Source organism: Castor canadensis, chromosome 9 (assembly GCF_047511655.1).
Source record: "Castor canadensis chromosome 9, mCasCan1.hap1v2, whole genome shotgun sequence".
In the NCBI taxonomy this organism is placed as follows: domain Eukaryota; kingdom Metazoa; phylum Chordata; class Mammalia; order Rodentia; family Castoridae; genus Castor; species Castor canadensis.
The window spans coordinates 93,058,852-93,071,939 of NC_133394.1; the positions used below are offsets into that span (position 1 = coordinate 93,058,852).

Here is a 13,088-nt window from a genome sequence, read left to right on the forward strand (position 1 = left end):
GTTTATACTTTCTCTTCAACAAAATTAGAGATAAGGGCAGAACAGATTCTGCCTGAAAGCGAGTTGGGGCGGAGGGCAGAGGGAGGGGGTGGAGGGTAGAGGGGAGAAATGGCCTAAACAATGTATACACATATGAATAAATGAGGGAAAAAAAAAAACAAACAAACATCGGTCCCACCCAAAAAAAGAAGGCCAGCTTTAAGCCAAGTATGGTGATTCATGCCTATAATCCCAGAACTTGGGGGACTGAGGCAGGAGGATCTAGAGTTGGAGGCCTACCTGAGTTACATAAGGGAACTTTGTCTCAAAAAAAATCAAACCCCTACTAAAAATGTTGGAAAAAGACCAGCGTTGGCTGGCATTTGGAACCTCTGTAATACTGTGAGGAAGAGAGAGGAAAAGGCTGACCACTTAACTTCTCTCTCACCGAATGTCTTGAGAAAGTCATTATCTGACAGATTGTGACACTTAAATAAAAGGATGTATGTGAAATTGCTCTAAAAAGCTCTAAACAAATACAACTGAATATCATTTTATTGTTGTGCTGGGTGGTGGCACATTGTAACATTTACAAAGGTTCTTATAATGTATCAAATATATCATATATTCCATCAAAAAAAATAAATTTCATAAATTCTAAATACAAATCAAGTATTTCTGATGAACACTTAGTATCTAAATAAGAAGTGCTATCAGTATAAAATATTCAAAAGGATTTCAAACATCTAGTAAGAAAAAAAGTAAAGCATGTCTTTAAACTATATTGGGTTATATAAGCTATATTATTAAAATTAATTTCACTTGTTTAATATGTGACTACTAGTAAGTTTTAAGTTATAATATATATGGGTTTCATTTCGTTCTCTCATTCTTCCTCCCTTCCTGCCTTGTGTTTTTTATTTTTTAGAATGGTCTCCCTATGTAACCCAGGTTGGCTTTGAACTCACCATACTCCTGTCTCAGTCTCCTGAATACTGGGATGACATACAAGCGTCACCAGGCCTAGTTCATTATATTTCTTTTATACAATGTTGAGTTACAAAAAAGCAGCTTGCCTGCTATGTCTGAGGAAAACCAGGAAGGTTCAGAGGTGAGTGTGTCTGGAGCAAGTGAGTAAAGCGCAAAAGATGGGTCAGAACTGGACAGCCTTCCTAAAGTAAGCTAATCCAATTCCCATGCCAGCCTCATAAACAAAGACTCTATTAGGGCAAACCCCAGATCCAGTCCACTGTTCCTTCATTCATCTACTTTCCATAACCCTCTAGTCTATTCTCTTCCCATTTAAGGCTGTGTCTCCTAAAGTATTTTTATTTCCATGTTTTTCTTCATTCAAAATTAATTGGCATAGGTTTAAGAGGGAAAGATATTTTAAATGGGATAGAAAACAAGCTATGTTCACTTGTTAGCAGCTCTAAGGTGTCCAAAATGACCAAAAGAGGGCCTGGTGGATTAAGGACACAAATCAAGATCTAATTTACTCTAGGCCCTGTAGAAGTTATGCTTTCCTAGGTAAGAGAGGAAAGAAAGGAAGAATTCTTTTTTCTTTTAGCCACGTAATTTCATTCTTAAATGCATGGAAGGGGCACTATTAAATAGGGGAGCGTTTTACATAACATGAAGCAAAGGAAAAAGCTCTGTCCAAGGGCAAGGTCAATGTTGTAATCAAGAGCCAAAGGCTGGAAACCCCCATGAATTAACTGCTGTTGGAACATCAGTTGAACTTAAAAGAGAACTGAGAATAACTTAATGCTTTTTATTATAAATTCATTCCCCTCTGGAACAGGAAACCTTAGTTGTTTTTTTTTAAGGAAAAAAAAAGGAGAAGCAAAATTAAAATGGGTAATCCCTTTTGTAGATGAGAATAGTGGATGATTAGATGAGTGGGTCTGGTAGCATGCTTACATGTGTCTCATCACCTGTACTGGCTTTCTCTTTTTCCTTATTTTTTTTTAACTGTACTGGGGTTTGAACTCAGAGCCTTGTGCTTGCTAGGCAGGTGCTGTACCACTTAAGCCACAACCCCAGCCATTTTTTACTTTAGTTATTTTTCAGGTAGGTTTTTGAATTTTTGCCTAGGGCCAGCCTGGACCATCATCCTCTTATTTACTCCATGTAACTGGAGGACAGATGTGAACTACCTCATCAAGCTTATTGATTAAGGTGGAGTCTTGTTAACTTTTTACGTGGACTGGCTTCAAAACCATAATCGTTCAGCTCTCTGCCTCCCAAGTAGCTGGGATTATAGACATGAGTAATCATGCCCAGCCAATAGCTTTTTCTTCTGAAGTAACTCTTCAGTGAGCTACTACTACTCCAAATGCCAAATTCAAATGCTATCTTGTTAGTTCTTATATAAAATTGACAAAAGGGTCCCCTTAAACTATCCCTGAAACAATGCCATCCAAAATTGTCCTTTGAATAGCTAGGAAAAATAACTCTAAAAATTCCTGGTGAAACCAACTTCTGTGGCTCAAAATCCTTATGCACTGCTTATAGCACATAAACGAAAATTATGATACTGTGAATAAGGTGCTCTTCCACAAAGGAGGACAACAGCCTAGAATGGGGCAGAGGCACTGAAGTGAGAAGTCAGTTCAGTGGAGGGTGGAGGGTGGGGTGGCTTGTGCCTGAAATTCTAGCTACTTGGGAGGTTGAGATCAGGAGGAATTTAGATCAAGGTTAGCCTGGGCAGAGAGTTTTGAGAACCCTTCTCAACTAATAGCTGGGCCAGGTGGCACATATCTGTCATGTCAAGCTGCACAGGAGGCTGAAATAGAGAGGAATGCAAGGATCATGGTTCCAGGCCACCTTGGGCAAAAAAAAAAAAAGTTTGTGAGACCCAATCTCAATGGAAAAAAAGTTCGGCAGGGTGGCACATGCCTTGTCATTCCAGAGAGAGCAGAAAGCTTAAAATAGTAGGATTAAAGTCCAGGCTGGCCTGGACAAAAAACAAGACCCTATTTTCTAAAATAATCAGAGCAAAAAGGGCTAAAGGTACGGCTCAAGCAGCACAAAGCCCTTAGTTTACACCCCAGTCCAGTACTGCAAAAAAAAGAGGAAGAGGAGGAGAAGGAGCAGGAGCAGAAGGCAAGCATTCCAGGCAGAATTAGAAGTACAGAAAAGGCACTGATGACATAAAAAGACAGCCATATTCAAGAAAATGCAAGCCATCTACTATAGTTGACCAGCATGATATTTTTAAGGAGCAGAGAGATTCAAAACTGGGTTGGAAACTGGGACCAGATCATAAAAGAGTCTTCTACCTAAGCTTATAAGTTGAACTTCACTGAAATGGCAATGGGAAACAAGCAGAGGAGAAACATGATCCCATTACAAAGGTCACTTTGATAGAACAGAAGGATCAATTAGCCAGAACTTTTAACTAGAAGCAGGAATATTTATTGGGAGGTTATATGAAAGATCCAAGTGAGAAGTGATGACAGCTTCACTTAAATCAGTGGTAACTACATTGAATGAAAAAGATTGGTAACAATTATATAAGAGTAGGTCCTGTAGAAAAATAAGACTAAGAGAAAAGACGGAGTATAAAATGATCACCAGATAGCTGGCTGAAGTATCTGAATGGATAGGAACAATGTCAATGAAGAGAAAAAGCATCTGCAGGTTTTAGGGAAAAAAAGAGTTTCATTTGAACATAATGAGTTTGAGGTCCTTGCAGGGTATTATGGAGAAGATCTCTTGAATTTATGGTTCAGAGAATGATCTGAGATTACAGATCAGATCTGATCTGTAATTCAAAATTGAGTGTCATTAACTGCATTCGTTTTCTATTGTTGCTGTGACAAATTATCATAGACTTAGTGGCTTAAAATAATATAAATTTATTATCTTACAGTTCTTAGATCAAAAGTCCAACACAGAATAGATCTTCTCATGCTAAAGTCAAAAATACGTCCCTATACAAATCCCTAGAATCTGGATATATTACATTACATGGCAAAAGAAACCTTGCAAGTGGAGTTATGGTTGCAGACCTTAAAATACACTGGTACTAAGGTACCAAACCTATGGTTTGTCCCCACCAAAACTTGTATTGAAATTTGATTCCCAATGTGGAAGTTATCAAGATATGGCGGACGTTTAAGAAGTAATTAGTGTGTATCCAAACCCCAGTACCTTAAAAAATAATTAGGCCACGTGGGCCTCACCCTCTTGAAGGATTAATTTAGTTCTCATGAGAGTGGGTTAGTTATTGTGAGTAATAAACCAAGCCTGGAACTTCTTCTCAGTCTTGTTGTACACATGATCTCTCTTTCATACAGAACCCATTTACACTACTATTTTTCTCCCATGCATGTAGCAATACATGGCCCTCACCAGAAGCTGAGCTAGTGACATGCTCTTGGACTTCCAGAACTGTGAAATAAACTTCTCTTTATAAAATACCCAACTCAAATATTCAGTTTGAGCAAGATAATATGGACTAAGACAACAGGGTTGATGAAATGTAATCACATGGGCACTTAAAAGTAGAAGAAGGTAGAACAGTTATAAAGATGCTGTGAAAGAAGAGGCTGAGTGTGCCAAAGACTCTACCTGCTACCACTGGTTTTGAAGATCAAGGAAGACAACTACAACCAAAGAATATGGATGGACTCTAGAATCTGTGAATTGCCCTCAGCTCATAGTCAACAAGAAAATAGGGGTCTTAGTCATACATCTTCAAAGAACTTAATCTTTCCAACAACCTGAATGAGAAAAGAAATGGATTCTCCTTTAAAACTAAGAACAAAATATTTGAGGAATCAAATCTCATGCTATAACACAGCAAGTTCAAGGTCAGCCTGGGCTATATAGTGAGACTCTGTCTCTCTCGCTCTCTCTCTCTCTCACTCTCTCACACACACACACACACAAAGGCCAACGGTGGAAGCGAGTACTAAATAATCAGAGGAATAGATAATAATTGAAGTTAAGTGCTGAGAAAAGAATATATCTCTGTGAGAGCATCCATTAATAAAGGAACATGTTCAAGTTTGATGGGGGTTAGGGAAAGCTACACTAAAAGAAAGCTACCATTGTCCTCAAAGCAGAAAGATGAATGGTATGTGCAATATGGAGTGTGATGGGGACTGTTTTGGGCATAGAAAAGAGAAAGGCATGAGCCTTGTGGGATGTGTAGGAGGGACTACTACACATTTGAGGAACTAAAAGGTTAGTATGGCTAGTGCTCAAATAATAAGAGGCAAAGTGGTGGAAGATTCCAAGCTCAGGAGGCAGGCAGGGCTATGATAGTGAATTTGGTTTTAACCTACAAGACTGTTGAAATGTTCCCTTGCCCAGGGAAAACAACAGCACCAGACAGAAGATTGGGTCTGCCTTAAAAAAAAAACAACCCACTGACTCTACTCTGGAGACTAGATAAGGGAAGGTAAGAATGGATGCAGAGTAATCAGTTGAGACTACTGCAGATTCCCTTTTTACTGGCTTATACAACTGGTTGCAGTTAGTATTAGACAATGCCACAGCCTCAGATGAGATACAGGAAAAGATTTTAGGAGTTTAGGTATAGATTTGTTGAGTTGGAAGTACCTGTTAAGTATCAATCAAAGTGAAGATGTTGAGTAAGCAATTGAATATACAGGTCTAGAGCGCAAAGAAGAGGTCTAGATTAGAAATATAATTTGTAAACCATTGATGTACATACAATTATTGAAACACAACCACTGACTACACTACCTAGGATATAGTTAGAGACAGAATATAGAGGAGACTTCCTAGTCTGCATTCTGAAGAAAGACAAACAACATTTAAGGAACATAGCTGAGAAACTGGGCCTGTAAAGAAGGCAAAATTAGCAAAGCAGGAGGAAAACCATGTACATATTGACAGAAAGACTAAAGGAGAAGAATTTTAAGAGGGAGGGGTTCAATAAGCCAGGCACCAGTGGCTCACACCTGCAATCCTAGCTACTCAGGAGGCAGAGATCAGGAGGATCACTGTTCAGTGCCAGCCAGGAGAAAGAGTTTGCAAGACTCTATCTTGAGAAAACTCATCACAAAAAAAGAGCTGGTGGAGTGGCTCAAGGTGTAGGCCCTGAGTTCAAGCCTCAATACTGCAAAATAAAGAGAAAGAAGATGTGAATAAAGACTGGGTGAAGGAACAAGAGAAAAGAAGGCAAGACAATAAGACCAAGCCAGCTGTGGAGGTACACACCTGTAATCCCAGCTTTTTCAAGACTGAGGTAGAAGGATCATGAATTCAAGGTCATTCTGGGCTACACAGTGAAACCCTGTCTCAAAAAAAAAAGAAAAATCAAACTAAAAGAACACTGACCTTTGGATCTTCCAAAGCAAGTATGTGTTATTAGATTCTTCCCCCACTCCAGGAATCTAAAGGCAACAAAAGAAGTCCCAATTGCCACCAACAAATTTTAACTCAATGCCCTATGGAAAGAAAAAAATTAATAAAAATTGCTTCTGCAGCATACTACATGCTTACTGTGTAGATAAACAAAACTGGAAATTCCTGCTACTTTTTTCATCTCTTCAGTAATAATGAGATTTTTTTTGACTAAGAAAACAGAAAGATAGAAATGAATGTATCTAGATACATGAATGAATCAGTAATGATTGATTCCTAAAATTATGAAGCTTATTGAGTCATTAAGTGTTAATATATGCATTTTATCAGCTTTCTATTTAACTCAAGTCTTCAGAGCAACATGTGCTTGGTGGAAACTTCTACGTCTGTCAAATTAAGAAAGTGCAGTTCTACATTAGACTAGTAAGATCAGATTTAAGTAATTCATCTAGACTCTTAAAGGTCCAATCTACAATTAAGTCACATCTTATTCTTTCTCCAATTTTAAAAACCACAAAGAAAGCTATTGTTACAATAGCTGACAAGTTGTTCAGTTTTTAAAAATAAACAGGTAATACAAAAATGAAAAAGGCATCCATTAATTAATCAAAGCATTCAAGAGAGTGGCAGTAGAACTTGGCTAACACTGAATTGAATTTGATTCTACAGAACCTCATCGTTCAGACTGCACCGAGTAGTATGAGCAATTAGTACTGTATTAATAATGTCTCTTTGTCTGACCAACTCAGACAAGATTCCCTAGTTTCCAACACAGTTCCTATCTATAATAGTCAGCATGCCATAATGAAATTCCAAATTCAAAATAAAACATTGTCATAATATAGCTTTAAATAGTATGAATAAAAACTCAAGTTGACTGTTATGAACATTCAAAAGTAAATTTTGCCTTGAAGGATTAAAAAAAAAAAAGAAACTAGTAACAGATTGCCTTTGGGGAGGGTAGAAGTGTTTTCGTGTTTCTGAATTATTTTTAAACCTTTTGCACATAGGGGAGCTAGTATGCTGTAATAGATTTCTGGATCCAAAAGGCCTAAGTTCTCAGGCTGGAGTGTAGCTCAAGTAGTAGAGCACCTGCCTCACAAGAGTGAGGCCTTGAGTTTAAATTCCAGTACCACAAAAAAAAAAAAAAAAAAAATCTGCAGTTCTCTAGTCATCCAGGCTTACCTACTTGATCTAGAATGAATTTTCCCTGGAGCCTTAAACTAGGAGGAAACTACTGCACTAAAACACTGCCTGGGGCTCCAGATGTTTCTCCTTTTAAACTTCCCACTGCAATTATACTATTACATATTTTAAATGAACATGTGAATGAATACACAGGACTTATTAAACCAGAGTAATCTGCTGGGTAATATGTTAAAAGGTTCCTGCTGCTGACTATGCCAAATTTAGATTTGATGATGCGTCTGTGAAAGTCAGACCTTCAGAAGGCATTTTTAACTCCCAGGAAGCAGGAGGATGATGGTAAAGCTAAATGGCTACAGATTTCCAGCTGATCCCTGTGAGAGAGTAAGCCACTCTTGAAGCAAAGGAGCAAAAGAAAGTGAATGTTCTTAGTTATACATACATACATCTCTATAATTACAATTAAATTACTCTGCCCTTTTGTTACAGTCACACCAAATAAATATATATCTGTTTTCCATGTTGCAGTATGGATGCCAATATGAGTATTCTCAACTTGGTTATTATAAAAAAAAAGAAGAAGAAGAAAGGATATTCCTGGACTGACAGATACTACTGTGCTTTGTCATCCTGGACCCAAAAGAGCTAGCAGAATTTGCAAAGTTTTCAATCTCTCTAAAGAAGATGATGTCTGCCAATGCACTGTCAGAAAACCCTTAAACAAAGAAAGAAAGAAACACAGGACCAGTTTGGCACAGTGGATTATGCCTGAAATTTTAGCTACTCCAGAGAAGAACAGGAGGATAATGGTTTAAAGCTAGCCTGGGCAAAAAAATAAATAAATAAATTAGTGAGACCCCACTCCTATCTCAATCAATAAATTGGTCATGGTGGCATGCACCTGTAATCCTAGTTATGGGGGAGGCCAGAGGTAGGAGGATCATAGTCTGAGGTTGGCCCTAAGCAAAAATGGGATGCCCTACCTGAAAAATAAAGCAAAAGTGGGCCGGGAGTGTGGCTCAAATGGCACATGCCCTTCCCTAGCAAGCACAAGGCCCTGAGGGAGGGAGAGAGGGAAGAAGGAAGAAAGGGAGGAAGGGAAGAAGGGAGGAAGGAAATCATCCAGGACCAAAACACCTAAGATTTATCATCTTGTTACTTCATGTGTCCTGCAAGACAAACACAGTACATTGCACTACAGAAACAACACATTAAGAAAAATAAGGAAGAGTCTTCAGAACATGCTCAACTTCTGGCCAAGAGAATGAAGAATGAGAATGAAGAAAGCCAAAGAAAAATGCCAGTCGAAGGATGAAAGCCACCTTCTCTGAGAACTTCTACTTCTGAGTTCCATCAAAAAATAAGAATCTTTAAGAATAACAAATAAATGATCAATCAGACTTCAAAAAAAGTCCCACTATTTTCTACCAAGATGATTTTTCTCATGACAGAATCTGTATTTCAAGTTCATTATGAGGAAAGTATTTTAGCAGGGTAACCTCGAAATCTAATGTAATAGACATTAGTTTTCTAACGGTGTCATTCACCACCCCCCCCACTCCCCCAGGCACTGGGGTTTGAACTCAAGGCCTTACACTTGCTAGACAGCCATTCTTACTGCTTGAGACACTCCACCAGCCTAGGCATTACTTTGCTAGGAAGAAACGCTTCCTAGGTTTTACCCAGAGATGTCAGGAATACATCTCTTTCTATGATTCACTCCCTCCTCAGCCTGAAGGACAACAGGAACTTGTCACTTTTCTGGTCTAGTTAAACACATCTAACCTGTATCCTTTCTACCTACAATTACTTTACTTCTACTAACAATAATGTTGATTCTTAGCAATTTCCAGGCCCTCTACTACCTGAATCTAAACCTGCTACTCTTTTCTCTTTCCCTAACCCTTGCTTCCTATCTTTTGAGATCTATTTTTTGAGTCCTGGTTTTTAGGACATGTTTGCAGACCTCTCTGGCTTTCCAGATCCAGCTCTGGGCTCTGCATATTCTTCAGATTTGGGGGAGTGTCCACTGCCCCACCCACCCACCCCAGTATAGGTAAAAATCTCCCTCTAGCAGCTTAACCCTTATAGAACTCAATCTGCTAACTGGGCAGACTTCTGGCATCCTTCCAAAGATGTAAACTCAAACTTCAAGGATTCTGGAAAAGAAGGGGCTTAGGATGAAGAGAAAGGTAACAGCTAAGGTTACCGAGACTCTAAAAAAGATTCCAAACATAAGCTAAAGGAAAAGTAGTGGGATAGAGAAATGGCAAAGAGGGAGCAGCATTTCTTTGCCTCCTTCTCCATCCTTCCCTGTTACTTCTGAGAGAAAACATGGCCTTCATCTGATATAAACCGCTGCAAACAAGAGTTGACACACTGGCTGCTTACTATGCTAACTTCAGCTACTGCCTCAGATCAGTTTCTGTCTACCTAAGCTAACTGTAGTAAACAACACAAGCCTCTCACCTTTTAACCTGTCCATGGAAATGTGCACTGGCTGTTCTGAGGCTTTCCAAAAGTTACTATTGCTAGTCAAGATGAGAAAATAGAGGAAAAACATTACTAGCAAAGGACAAGTTTTAACAAATTGCACAATAATCATTTGAAGTTTAAATTAAATGGGGTTATAGACCTTTTCAGGCTTTCTTAACTGCTTCCTCACCAGAATCCTCAGATTCTATTATCTCAAATTATTTCATACTTAACTTTTGCATTTTCTATTTTCCAGGGAGACCTGGGTCTGGGAGATATGGTCAGAACTCTGAGGTTGCCTGTCCTTTCTGTTTCAACATAGAAGAAAGGAACTAGTGTGCTGTTTCATTGCTGTTATCCTCTGACTCTGCTTCTTACAAAATGTTGACTTAAAATAGAGTTGTGTAATCTTGAAGTCCTGTTTGTTTCTTTAAAAAGAGGTTAATGGTACCTTTTCTTATACAATTGTATGAAGACTGGTGAGACACTGTGTACACACTATGGCATACAACAGATATTAAACAATGGCAATTATTCTATTTTTTATCATCCAGCCTTCTACCACTATGTATCCAGTACAGATGCAAGGTGAGAAGGTGGGCAAGCAGAGCTGAGTGAGCTACATCTCTCTGACCACACCTTTTACTGCTTATCTACCCACACCTTAAAACTAAGAGTAGGGAAGCAAGGGACATAGAAAGTAAACAAAAAAAAAAGATGTAGGTTCTAAGGTGGAACTAGGATGTTAAGGAAGTCAGAAACAGGAAAATGATAGGAATGTTTATTGGCTTTTTACCTAAAAAGAAAACAGCATTCAGCATATTATACTAAATTAAAAAACACGTAGCTTATCTAAGTACTTAAAAAGTGGCACTCTTGTCTCGAATCAAAAGAAAGTCATTTAAGTTTTAATATAAGAAATAAAATACCTTCAACAACAACAAAAAATGTCCTTTTAATCCTTTTTATTACATTCCTGACTACCTCTCCTGTTTAAAATGTTAAGTTTCAAACTGGAAAACCTTGTGTCCTGAAATGATCCTTATAAATGGTCAGTTTATTTATAGTCTATTAAAAACATTAATAAATCCAATGCAGCTTCATACCTTGCACACATAGCTCTTCTAATATTCACGTGCAGGGTGCAGCTCTCCAGGCAAAATGCTTTTGTTATTCTCTTTCCACCTAGACCTAAAGTAGTATCAGCTGGATCTATTTCCCTCCCCTCGAGCTTCTCTAAGTAGCAGAGGCAGTAACTAATGGTAAGGGAAGCTTCAGTTTTCCCCTTCTTACTGAACCAAGCTTCCTTCAGTTAGTTGTTAGTCTCTCACATGTTTCTGTCCCTTAACAATGGGCAGTTTGTTTCCTTACTTGGAAAATTAACATGAACATCCACATTGCACTGGCAAGTTGTCAACTGCAGTCATTTTCCAAGCAGCCAACTTAAGGCCATGCACAGAGTTGCCTTTGTTGGGAGAAAAACCATTTCTATGAAGTTTATGGTGATGTTGAAGTTGTTTTGAACTACATATTGTTCCTGGCTCAAATAAATGAAAATGACAGCAAATGTTCTATAAGGAGTACAGAGGCATGGAAAAGAGCTAGTTTACTGAATGAACTTGAGCATTTCTTCTGTGTTCTAAATTTTGACATATATGGCTTTCAAATTTTACCTAAAATTTTAAAAGAAAGTATTTAGTTTTCAAACTCATAGTCTTTTCTTTCCTTCTGATTATTGTGAAAATAAATGCCAGTACTGCTTTATAAAGAGAATCAGCTACTATACTACAGTATTTAAGAGTCTGCTTTCTACACCAATCTAGTCATCTATTCACATTATTTTAGGTGCCTAACACATCTCTGGTAACCTCTTTTGTAGGAATGAATCATCTGTCTACTATAAATTTAAAATAGTATTCTGTTAAGTCATGCTCATTTATAACAAATGGAAATGTTAGTTTCCGATTTTAACCCACTTTTCACTAAACAAAATATCCTTGGTATTAACTTTTTGGGGGAAGGCAATATATTATTCAGAGACCTAGTGAGATGGAAATTACCTTTAAGTGACTTGCATTAATCTCTTCAAACTTGAAAATTTTTTTTTCAATTTGTGATGCTAAGTAGACAGGTGTTCCACCTCTGAGCTATATCCCCAACTGAACATTTTAAAATTCTATATTAGCTGAATAATTTGAGAGCATCACTAAAACTTCAAATGGATCACGGACTTCAGAATTTTTAAGGTGGAAAGGCTTTTGTGATTAATTAGGGAAGCTAGATTCATTTTCTGAGATACTGCTTTAAGTTCAAGGGGAAACTTATTTGAGTGGGTAGTCCTGGGAATTATAAAACAGAACAATCCAATTCAAGGAAAACACTACTCAGAGACAGAATATAGTTTAATCTTTTTTTGCACTTGAAGAGAAAGAGCAATGAGATATAATGACTTAGTAAACAGAGAGAGAAAAAAACAAAACTACTGGGGAAATTTAAAGAAATTTTTTTACTTTTTTTTTTTTTTGGCACTACTAGTGTTTGAACTCAGGACTTTGCACTTGGTGAGGCAGGCATCCTGCCACTTGAACTACACCCTCTTTCTGCATAAGTTATTTTTCAGATAGGGTCTGGTATATGCGCCCAGGTCTGGCCTCCAACCACAATCCTCCTACCTATACCTTCTACACAGCTGGGATTACAGGCCTATGGCACTATGTCTGGCTTAGCGAAGTTTCTTTTTTCTTTTTTGTTTGTTTGTTTTGTTTTGTTTTGAGAAGTTTCTTTAAAACAAAAAAATCATAGCATCTGTCTTCTCCTCCAGCCCTAGCTTAGTTTCAAATTAAATATCAATGCATACTTAATTTATATGCATGTATATTAAATGACAAATGAATATAACTAGATCCTCCTATCCAATATGGTAGCCACTAACCACTTATGAATACTGAGCATTTGAAATATGGCTAGTTTAATTTGAAAACCAAATACTAAAAAAAAATGTAAAATGCCTCTTTTAATGTTTTTATATTGATTGCACAATACAATGTTTTCAATTACATAAAATATATTATTGAACATACTTTCACCTGTTTTTAGCTTTCTAAATGTGGCTACTAGAACATTTTAAATTATGCATGTGGATT

At 37.6% G+C, this 13,088-nt stretch overlaps 1 protein-coding gene across 2 annotated transcripts in view; it reads right to left on the minus strand.

The window, feature by feature from the left end:
- Positions 1-13,088, minus strand: part of Art3 (ADP-ribosyltransferase 3 (inactive)) — a 119,892-nt gene that overhangs the window by 67,176 nt on the left and 39,628 nt on the right. Inside the window, exon 1 of one of the 2 annotated variants that reach the window (XM_074041982.1) lies at positions 11,052-11,225. The exons of the other annotated variant lie outside the window; for it this stretch is intronic. The gene's annotated coding sequence lies outside the window, so the exon portion shown is untranslated. Of the gene's footprint in view, positions 1-11,051; positions 11,226-13,088 lie in introns of those variants that run through there. 2 annotated transcript variants of the gene reach the window in all.